A 10718-nucleotide genomic window follows, 5' to 3' on the forward strand; every position below is an offset into this window, starting at 1 on the left:
ACTGTTTAACAGTTACAGAGAAAGGTTTGAGGAGATGAGATGAATAGATTTTTTCATGCGGTCAGTATAAAGACACCTCGGGAATGGCCACTTCTCTTTCTCCTTCTCAATCTGGTTGTTTCATCGCACTTTCGAAACCCACCCATATGCAGGTTTGATCTGAATGAACCAAGAGACATGAATGTGCTCCATGAGGACCATGACTGCTGGATGTGTAAATGCCACCTTGTCCGCATTTCACTTTCATGTCATTGAGTAGAAGCCCCTTCTGGGCAGAAAGTGTGACAGGAAGAAGAGGAAAAGTCTGTAGAAGCAGAAGTTTCACTGTAAATCCTGGAAGGAACCTTCACTCCTAATCCTGGTTTTTACTTCCCATCCACTCTCAGACCTCACCCCATAACCCTGGGATGTTCTGGAGAGAAGTACTGGCAAAGGACCGGGCAGAACATGAGGGCTGGAGCACGTGGTGTATAGGGTAAGGCTCATGGCACTATGCTTGTGGAGTCTAGTGAAGATGAGCAAGGTGGGGAGCAGAAGATGCATGTAACTGCGAAAGGGTACGAGGTCAGAAGCTGTTATCAGGGAATTTGCTCTGCTTGGAGCACTTGATTGGAGCAGAGGACCTCCAGACACCCATTCCAGCTTTCATAGTTCTCGGGTATGCTGAATCAAAGAATCATTTTGGTTGGAACAGAGTCTCAGGATTATCAAGTCCAGCTGTTAACCTAGCACTGTCACATGAGTCGCTGAGCAGACAGCAAAAAGTCAAGACCTTGAAACTCAACAGCAGTTCAAGATCACGTAGAAGCACCAGTGGTTTCATGAGGCCATGAGCTCTGGTACCGCTGGTACACCTGAGGCCAGGACCACATGCCCACTAAAATTCACAGCAGGGTGGCTCACCCTTGCCAGGAGTTCAGGGTTTTTCCCAGGTACCCTGGGAGGCTGATCCAACGTCCCTTTGCAGTCTGAAATGCATGGAATGGGCCATGCCATTCCTGACCCAAGAAAAATGGCCATGAGCATTTGGCTCCCTGCCCTGCAGCTGTCCTCATAAACAGGCCATGCAAGCCTCTGGACTCTGCGATTCTCTTGGGGGGCAAAACAGGTCAATTTGGGTGTGGGTCTCTTTCCGGAATGCACAAGGGCATCTCTTTGATCTGAAAACCTGAATGTGGTAGAGCTTGATGAGTGTGAACAAGGTCCTCATGACTGTCATTCCAGACCACAAGGGACTTCCCTCCAACTCACAATAGTCTTTCCTTGCTTATCAGTCTTGCCACATCCCTGCAGAGGTGCATCTGTTCTCCCGTATGAGATTGCACAGTCTTGACGTTCTGTTACAACTTACCCACAGTGTCCTTTGTGTCTACAATGACCTGTGGTAAGGAATGCCTCTAAGGGTTAAACGGTGCATCTGCACTGACTACACTTGAGAGTTGACTTGAGGTGTCCTTTAAAGCTGAACTTCACCATGACTGGTGGTTCTGCTCACCATTAAGAAGGCAATGTGACAATCCCGATCACAAAAAAAAAACCAAAACCAAACAATCTACCTGAGTGCTGGCCTTAGACCTTAGACGTAATTTGCCTTACGAAGCTGGGGCACCAATTAATTACATTGGTGTCCGGCAATATGAAACAGGAGCACAATATTTGGGATGAAAGCAGCAAGTAATTAACCACAAGTGAGGACTCTTCAAGACACAACTACTCTAAGTTTAGATGTTTCACGAGTAAGGAATGATTGTGGCCTCACAGATAACCAGGACACAGCTCCACGCTCTGCATCCTCCTATCTTGCCTGCCTTTCCTCGACGAACACGGTAAGACTCCATGCACTCCATGTCTCCCGGTGGGCTGAACTGCTGTCATGGTGGCTACTCGGGTGAATCCTTGGGCTGCCTCAGCTTGACCCAGCACTAGAACAGATGGTCTCTAACCAAATGGCCAAGTGCATCGAGTGTCTCCTTCAATGCAGAACAAGTTGCTCTGTAGATGGGATATGATGAGGGTCTCCACAGGGACTTTAAATCCACTGAGTTGGATCCTGTCCCAAAAGTGGTTAAGCCTGTTGTACATCTCAGCAAGATGAAATTAAGGCCCTTCCTAGACATGGACCTTCGCATGGAGATGGAAGTCAGTAAAGTCTATCTGCAGAGAGAACTGAGGACAAGAAAGACAGACTGAAGTTGGGGTTCCATGTTGTCTCTCTGCTTTATGTTTATGTCTTGCTTCAGACCCTGTATCCCATCACCCTGTGGTTCCTCTGGCCCAACCCCACTTGCAAGCAGCTGCAGTGAGCCCTGTGTCACCCGCTGTGGTGACTCGACAGTGGCCTTCGAGGCTGCCCCAGTGGTGGTGACCCTGCCGGACCCCATCCTCACTTCTTTCCCTCAGAACACAGTTGTGGGATCCTCTCTGTCAGCTGCTGTTGGGACCTCCCTCAGCACTGGGGGGGTTCCCATCTCTTCTGGGGGCTCCCTTGGTCTGGGGGGGTCAGGGCTGTGCCTGCCTCCCCCCCGCTGCCGTCTGAACTGCTGAACCTGGTGCATCATCCCTTCTGGAGCAGGAAGAATGATGGGGACTGCACAGCAGGAGTGTGGCCAGCCCTTGCAGATGGGCTGGGTGTCCTCATGCCACCTGGCAGGAGGGACCTGTGCCCATGGCTCCTGGCTGCTCGTCAGGCCTCACCGTGCCTCCTCTGGCTCTGCTTTGCTCTGAGCTCCTCGAGAAAGGGCTCGTTCTCTTCTGCTTTGCTGAACCTCCTGCTGCTGGGGGAGGGTGCTGGAGTTAGGGACTGCTCTTGCTGGGCTGGGATTGCCAGCAGGGAGAGCAGAATGGGGAAAGGCAAGCGTTTCGTGTTTCGAGCTTGTCCTTGGAAAATGGGCAGTTCTCTGTGTCTCCCTGAGCCCTGCAGATGTGTTTCTTGGTCTCTGTTCTGTGCCACTGCTTTTGCTTCTTCTCATGAAAGGACCATCTTTGCTCAGAAAGCAGCGACTTATCACAGACTGGTCTGAGTGCCTCCTGGCAGAGGACAGGAGCCCGTTGAATAACTGGGCTGAGATGACAGTGCTTCCTGACGTAACAGGAAAAAATGGACATGTGTGCTCAGATGAGTTGTGCAAGGCATCTTCAGCATAAGGCGGAGAGCCTTTCTGAGCCTGAATCTCAGCCTGAGTCCTGGCATCTGGAAGTCAGGTTTATCCCTCCTTTCCTTTTGTCAACGTACCTTGCTAGTCACTGATGTTTTGGAGGGAAAAGGCACATAAGGTGTTCAGCAGTAAACCAAGGCCTCCTGCATGCAAGCAGGTACCCAAGAACAAAGGAATATCCAGTGTGTCAGTTTAGTTTTCCAGATGATGCATTTTTGTCCTCAGTGTTGTTCCAGCAAACCCCCTCAGTAGTCATTTCTTCTCCAGGTGCATGAGTATTGGGGCAGGTGCATGTCTTCCCCTGACTCAATGTTGTCGGAAATCCTCCTGGAAACTAGGCTAAGGGACATGGAATAGAAAGAGGTGACTGGTGATAACCCACATGGCTTCCGCAAGGGCAAATTATGACAGACATACTGAGTGAACATGTATGGTGGGGTAGCAACATTGGTGGATAAGGGAAGAGTGACCGATCTCACCTATTTGTGCACAACATTTAATAGTGCCCAGCACAGCATCTTGATCTCTGAAATGGAAAGATATGGATTTGAGATGTGGACCACTCGTTGTAAAAGGAATTTTCAGGATGGTCAGACTCACAGATTTGTGGTCAGTGTCCTGAGGTGCGGGTGGAGACCAGTGATGAATGGTGTGCCTTGGGGGTCCATGTTGGTATCAGTATATTTTAACATCTTTATTGGGGACATGGACTGTGGGATTGAGTGCAAATGAGTGCAAAACAAGAAGCAACCATCAGGAACAAGGGAGCTGAGACGGGGCAAGGCCAGAGCTCAGGAAAGCTGCAGAGATTTCTTGTTGGGCACAGGGCAGGAGAAGGGGCACTGATGTCAGTCCCAGGGCTGGGAGCACAGGAGAGGAGGGCCAATGGGAATGCATTAAAGCAGTGACCCAACAGCAAGGCTGTGGAGGTGTGTGCATGCTGAGGAAAGCTTTGAGAGAGCTAAAACTTGAGGTCCCACTGAGATTTGAACTCAGATCGCTGGATTCAGAGTCCAGAGTGCTCACCATTACACCATGGGACCTGCTAAACACTTGTTGTCTTTCTTCTTCCACCATCCCGGTGCAGTTATATGGTCCTGGGTGAGCCTGGCACTCTCTGCAGCTCCCTGGTCATCACCAAGTACAAACTCCCTTCCTCTAGGGCCACAAGGCACCTGCAACTCACAGGGCTTTTCAAGGGAATGCCAGAGCTCTTTACACAAGCCTGGCATGCCGTCTGTTACAAGATCCAGGCTGCTAACACCTGTGAATCTCGCTTTCTCCTCATAAGACCTGGTTATGATATTTTCAGCTTAACCACTTCAACATTGCCCCTCACAGAGTGCATTGATAGCCCAGAGATGGGTGATTTGATGCTTGTACTTGTGCTCTCTGCTGCTGCTTCCCTGCACCCTCATGTTGGAGACCTTGCATGATCCGGACTGCTTTCCTCTGCTAGGATTGTCCTGGCTGACTTCAAACCCTGGTCCTTTCTTCCAGAGCGCGCTCTCCCCTCTACCCCAAAGTAGCCTCTCCCTCAGTGAGAATGCTGTACATCTCCTAAGGCTGTTCCAGACTCAGGTACAATTCATTGTGAACCTGAGGGAACTTTCCTTCATGCTCCGGGACCACCACACTCTCTGCACATGAAAGGTCCATGCACACAGCAGGGAAAAGCTGCCCTGGAGCTCTCCTGCTCTTACCAAGGGCTGAGTTTGTGTCTTGAGAGAAGGACTCTTCCTCCCAGCAGTCACACAGGAGGAAACACGGGTGGGGACACCCTCCTGAATCTCAGACTTATGCCTGAGACACTGAGGACACAACCTCCTGGTACCTTTGGACTGCATTAAGCTCTGGGTTGGCATCTGATACTTCTGAACCCACAGCACAGACCACGCCGTCATGCCCAAGCCTCAGAGAACAAATGGCAGGGTACATTCAGAGAGGACATGAGAAACTCCCAGTCACTGCAGAAGGGGTAAATCTCTACAGAGTCCCAAGTCAGAAAGCATGTCCCAGAGAAGCAGCATTGCTGATGGCATTCTTCATCCATCCCTGGCATCTGCAGGACCCAGCAGGGTGGGAGCAGTCTCTGGGAGCAGCAGGAGCAGGGCCCAGTCTCTGAATGTCTTGCAAAGAGCTGAAGGGATGACTCCTCTGGGGGCTGGAGCACATGGAAAGGGACAGCCCTTTCCCATGCAGGTGCTGTGCTGCTGTAGGAGGAGGGACGTCCCTCTGGGGCTGAGACAGTTTCTCCAAGCAATGGGGAGTGTTCCTGGGGCTCTGCTAGTCTCACCCAGCACTCACAGAGAAGGGATCCTGTGGGAGATTTGAGGGATTTTCTTGAGGTTGTTGTGTGAGTGAGGTTCTATTAGATGGAGATCTATTTCTGAACTAGCCAAAGGAACCTCAAGGTCAGCTCGAAGGTTGAAAAACAGCACCCTGAAAAACAGCAATGAGACTTGGGTGCGTGGACAGCTTGTGAACATGGACAATATCCAATCAGCTAATGCATGCTTGGAGCGTGGATGCGTGATCAGGAAATAACTGCATATATAAGGAGGCTTATTTCTGTAATAAATGGCTTCTCTTTAATTCACATTGGATTGTGTGGAGTCCATGATTTTTCACCCTTGCAGGATCCTGGGCCAGTGTGTTGTGGGGGCCAGTGCAGGCAGCTCCCTTGCTCAGGGTGTTTTGACCTTGGTTTCCATCCTTGCATCAGAGTCTGCTGGGGCTACCATGGTCCCCAGCCCATTTGCTTCCCCAGCGTCAAAGGAAATGTGTTTTCCACTGTAGTCTGCTGTTCCTCCCTGGGGGAGATGTGTCTGACTGTAGTCTTTCTGAAAAATGCCACCAGTGCTTGTGCAACCTGTGGTAGTACTGTGTGATGGTATCTCCACTCGGTCAGCATTGTTGGAGAGAAATGCCCTAGAACGTGCGATGTCCCTGCTGGCCTCTTACTGGTGGGCCGTTAATCCCACCTGCCCCTCTTCACACTGGTGCTGGCTGCATTTCCCAGTGAGGAACTGCCAGTTCATAGAAACCTTCTGTTTTGAAGCCCTGCTGATCAAAGCCCCATCCTGATTGGTACCTACAGAATGTACCAATTTGGCTGAAAGTGGGAATGATGCATCTCAGAGGCTCTCCAGCTTCAGGAGAAGAGGGCAGGGGAACTCTGTCATGACTATGGAGAGGGAAAAGTTGCTCCCATCTTCACAAAAGGGGAAGAAAAACTATGGAGCCCCAAGGGGAGGTGACAAAATAAACTGGAGCGAGTTCAGTGGAGCACAGGCTACTGAGTGTCTGAGCCTCACGGAAACCTGAGTGTGATACCCAGGTGAGGAGAATCTCCAAGTTCTCTGGGCATCTGCTCCTGTTCTCCAATACTCCCTGGGAACCTCTGAATGGTCCAAAGCAGCTCCCATGGGCCTGGAGGTGTCCAGAGGCCTGGCCATAGAGGAAGGCTGTGGGAAAGGCCAAGGGAAGCGAATCAACTGCCCTATGTGAGCTGAACCTGCAGGGGGAAGCTGGGTTGTTTTGGACCAGGACAAAGAAGGCACCGTGACATTCTGCTTCTCCACTCGCATCTGTGCCAGCTGTGCGTGTACTATGCAAGTGTATGTGTGTTTGTGTGTATGTACCTGTGGTGGTTTAACACCAGCCAAACACCCACCCCACTGCTCAGTCCTTTCCCCACACTCGGCGGGTGCAGGGCACTGAAAACAGGGTGAGAAGTCTCACGGGTCAAGGTAAACCCAAGGACAAGGCTAAGCAAAAACTGTTGTTGGAAAGTCAGGCTTCACTTGGGGATAATTAAGTTTTTGACAAATAAGAAAGATTCATGTCATGAGAAACAAAAAGTTAAACATAAACTTCCCTTTCCTCTGGCCCTGGATTAACTTGACTCCTTCACACCTGGCTCCTTTAACTGCCTGAACCGGATGCATCTTCCCTCTGCTCTTTCCCTCTCGTTTTGTTCCTTCCTCCTCTCTCAGCCTGGCTTTTTCTGCACTTTCTGGAATATGTTTCTCTCCCTTCAGCCTTGCTGATGGGCACTTTGGGCTTGGTGTCTACTGAGAAAGCAAAGAATGAGCCAGTGACTGAGAGTGGGGGCTGAGGGTGTGGGACAGCCCTAGGCATCCCTGGGTGTCCAGAGGGCAGGAGGGCAGCAGAGCAGGGAGCACCTGGTGAACGCTGCAAGGGAGAGGCAATGTCTGTTGGGGCTGGAGCGAGGCCAAAAGCAAGTAGCAGAGGGTGGTTTCCATCCATCGACCTCTGGGTTATGGGCCCAGCACGCTCCCACTGCACCACTCTGCTCCCCCCAGCAGCTCTGCAGGCACCTCCCCAGCCCTGCCTGATGCTGCCTGGACCTGCCAGCACCAACGCTGCTGCTCAGGCCTCCTGCCCTCCTCTTCCCTGCACCCATCACCAGGCTGCATCAAGCTCTCCCTGCAAACCTCAGTGCCCCCGCACCCGGGCTGGCAAGTGCAAGGCCTTCCTTTGTCCTTCTCGCCTCACCTCCTGCCCATAACCCCTCTTGAGGAGTTGCTTTTTGACCACCCAGCCTGGCTCTGCAGGCGCTGGTTGGGATCTTCTCACTCAGTGAGAGGAGTTTAAGTTTGGCCCTGAGGTCAAAGCTCTTTCTCCTAGGCAGTGCTGGTTACTGTTGATATAGGCAATTAACTAACTAACACTTAAAGAACAAAGGAGCTAACACTTAGAGAGGTAACCCTTAACCCACATCACAATTACCTAGCCTTGCTTAGCTTTGTGTAACTTATCATATGAGAAACAGGAGTTCGCTGACAACTTCACAGGCCTTGCAAAAATAAAAATCCTAGGATGGATCCTTGGTGCATCCTTGGATGAAATAGATAACAGAAACTTGGGCACAGGACAGGAGATATGCCAGTTCTAACCAACTCATTAGTTTGAGTCCCAGCCAACTCAGCACACCAGGCCAGAGGTAAAAGTGTACAGTGAAGAAGACCCAGGCCCACGATCACTGCACAGGTGCAACCAGGAGTGGTGGAGGTCGAGACTATGGAAATTATTTCTTGGAACTAATTGTAATAAGTACCGCCTTCTCAGGGACAGGTTATGAATATGTATAGACATTCCTAGAACTTTCACGAATATGTAACAGTTTACAGCATTTAACCAAGCTCACAGCTACAGGAAACTGGCATACGTCTTAGGTGGAATTATTCCACTGAGTGTCCGGTGCGGTAAATAAACATACCTCTTTACAACCTCACAGGTTGTAAGGTAATTTCCGCGCCTCACTGTAACAAAGTCCTATAGCAGTTGGGGCCACGTTTTTCACACCGGCTGGCAGGACTTTGCCCAGCCCATGGTGTGTTGCACTCTCCCACAGTTCCCACCTTGTCCTCCCTCCTGGCAGAGACCTGCCCTTGCTGCTCCCTGACACTGTGCAGGGTGCCAGGGAGACAGAGCAACCTTTCCTCTCCCATGCCTTCAGCTGGTCCTGCCCAACACTGCTGGGTGTGGAGGTGATTCCCAGTCACTCCAGGGCAGGGCTGGCCTAGCTGGACTAGCTGGGTCTTAGATGCTTCAAGGTGTCCCAGGAATGCTCTGGGTAGGCTGAACTGGTAGAACATTTTTGTGAAGGTGAGGGACAAGGTGACAGTACTGAGACCTGAATCTTTGGGCAGGTTTTTCCTCATTGCCAGTTCCATTGGTGGACCAGAGCATGCAGCAACAAGGCAGAGGAGACAAACATAAAGCAGAATGGAAAGGGTTAGGATGTGGGTGTGGATGGGAGCACAGAGAGAGCAGCTGCAGCCTGCCTGCTGCAGGAACTGTTGCTCAGGGGAGAGCATTTGACTGCAGACCAAGAGGTCCCTGGCTCAGCTCCAGAATGCTCTTCTACTGTCCCTTTCCTTCTTCATCAATGCTGCCAACCAGCCTCAGCTTCCATTTGGCCTGTGCTGCTTCTGCGACCCTCAGTGTCAAGGCTGTGCAGAACAGACCACGCACCAGCAATGGGATTTTCTCTTCTTCTCTGGGTCCTCTCTGCATGGGCTCCTCACAGTTTCCCTTTCCTTTCAAGAACCCACCCAGGCAGGCTACCAGGCAGGCAGATCCTCCTCTGCTTCTGCTCTGTTGGGAGCAACTTGCATGCGTCTGAAAGAAACCATCTGGGAAGCCTCCAGCTCTTTTCTATCCACCCATCAGGGTCTGTAATGGAAAGTGAGGGCATCCTGATGCAACAGTCACACCACATCCTCTTTACACTTCTGTGTCTTTCCCAGAAGAGGAGAAAACACAGGCTCACCCCCCATCTCATCTTTGGGCCAGTATGGAAGCCTCCTGGGAAAGTTGCCTACGTTTGCAAAGGCTGGGGATGTGTCAGGCAGAATTTCCCCAGGATGCCGGGTATGACCTGTCACACCAGTCTGTCTTCGTGACACCTAAAGCAAGGAGCACTTTGTGAGTGCTGGCATGATCTCAGAATCATGAGGTGTCTTCTCTTCTTTAAAAGCAATGAGGGCCATGGTGTGCAGGCTCTCTTTGGAGATCAGCTGCTGTAGCTTCAGGTGTAGGGAAGACAGCCGGTGGGGCTGTGCTGCTGAGGATGTCAGGTGAGATGAGGCTGTAAGGTTCTGTTGAAGATCCAACATCAGTGGAGCCTCTTTCATGGCTCCTGCTCAGCACTGGCCCTTTCCCTTCCCCCAGCTTGCCTAGCTTGGCAATGGGAGCAGGATTTCCCCTTCATCCCAGAGGTTCTGTGGGGAAGGAGGACAGGTGCTGCAGGCAAGGGGTTATGACTGTCTCCCTGGACAGCAGGTCCAGTGTGGAGCTGAGTCCCACAGGTGCAGAATGGTCAGTTGCTGGCAGCCCAAAAGGGAACTGCAGCACGTAGTTGGCAGGATTCGAACCTGCGCGGGGAAACCCCAATGGATTTCTAGTCCATCGCCTTCACCACTCGGCCACAACTACCTGCTCCAGCCCTCTCTGTCCTGCTCCTCACGTGCCCTGTGCAATGACACCCAGTTCTCTAGGGGCTTCAGGTCCAGGCTTCTCTCCAAGCATATCCTGCCATTGATAAAAAGAACAACAGTCTTTTGGAAACCCAACTTGGCATAATGTAACAACACTAATGTAAGTCACTCAAGTAGGTCTGTTACTCAAGGTGGGGTCTCACAAAAGCGGAGTAACATGGAGTAGAGAGGGACAATCACCTCCATTGACCTTCTGATCACACTGCTGCTGACACAGCCCATGATACAACTGGTTTTTTGGACTTCAAGCACACATTGCCAGCTTGTGTCCAGTTTTGTCATCTACCAGTACTGCCAAGTCCTTCTCTGAAGAGCTACCCCAAACCCTTCATGGCCCAGCCTGTATCCGTGTTTGGAATTGCCTTGACCCAAGGTCAGGACCTTGCTCTTGGCCTTGTTGAACTTAAGAATCCTTGCACATCCCACCACTCTAGCCTGTCAAGATCCCTCTGCATGGCATCACTCAGCTTGGCATCTCCTGCAATCTCACTTGAGGATGCACTCATTCCCACTGTCCACGTCCCGAACCAAGATG

At 51.2% G+C, this 10718-nt stretch overlaps 2 non-coding genes across 2 annotated transcripts; both read right to left on the bottom strand.

Annotated features, from left to right (window-relative positions):
- Positions 1 to 4126: 4126 nt before the first annotated feature.
- TRNAQ-CUG (transfer RNA glutamine (anticodon CUG)) lies at positions 4127 to 4198 on the bottom strand. Its single transcript has one exon. It is a non-coding gene; the product is annotated as a tRNA-Gln (tRNA).
- Positions 4199 to 10039: 5841 nt separating this feature from the next.
- TRNAS-AGA (transfer RNA serine (anticodon AGA)) lies at positions 10040 to 10121 on the bottom strand. Its single transcript has one exon. It is a non-coding gene; the product is annotated as a tRNA-Ser (tRNA).
- Positions 10122 to 10718: the final 597 nt, after the last annotated feature.

The sequence above is a fragment of the Patagioenas fasciata genome, chromosome 12, assembly GCF_037038585.1.
Source record: "Patagioenas fasciata isolate bPatFas1 chromosome 12, bPatFas1.hap1, whole genome shotgun sequence".
In the NCBI taxonomy this organism is placed as follows: Eukaryota; Metazoa; Chordata; class Aves; order Columbiformes; family Columbidae; genus Patagioenas; species Patagioenas fasciata.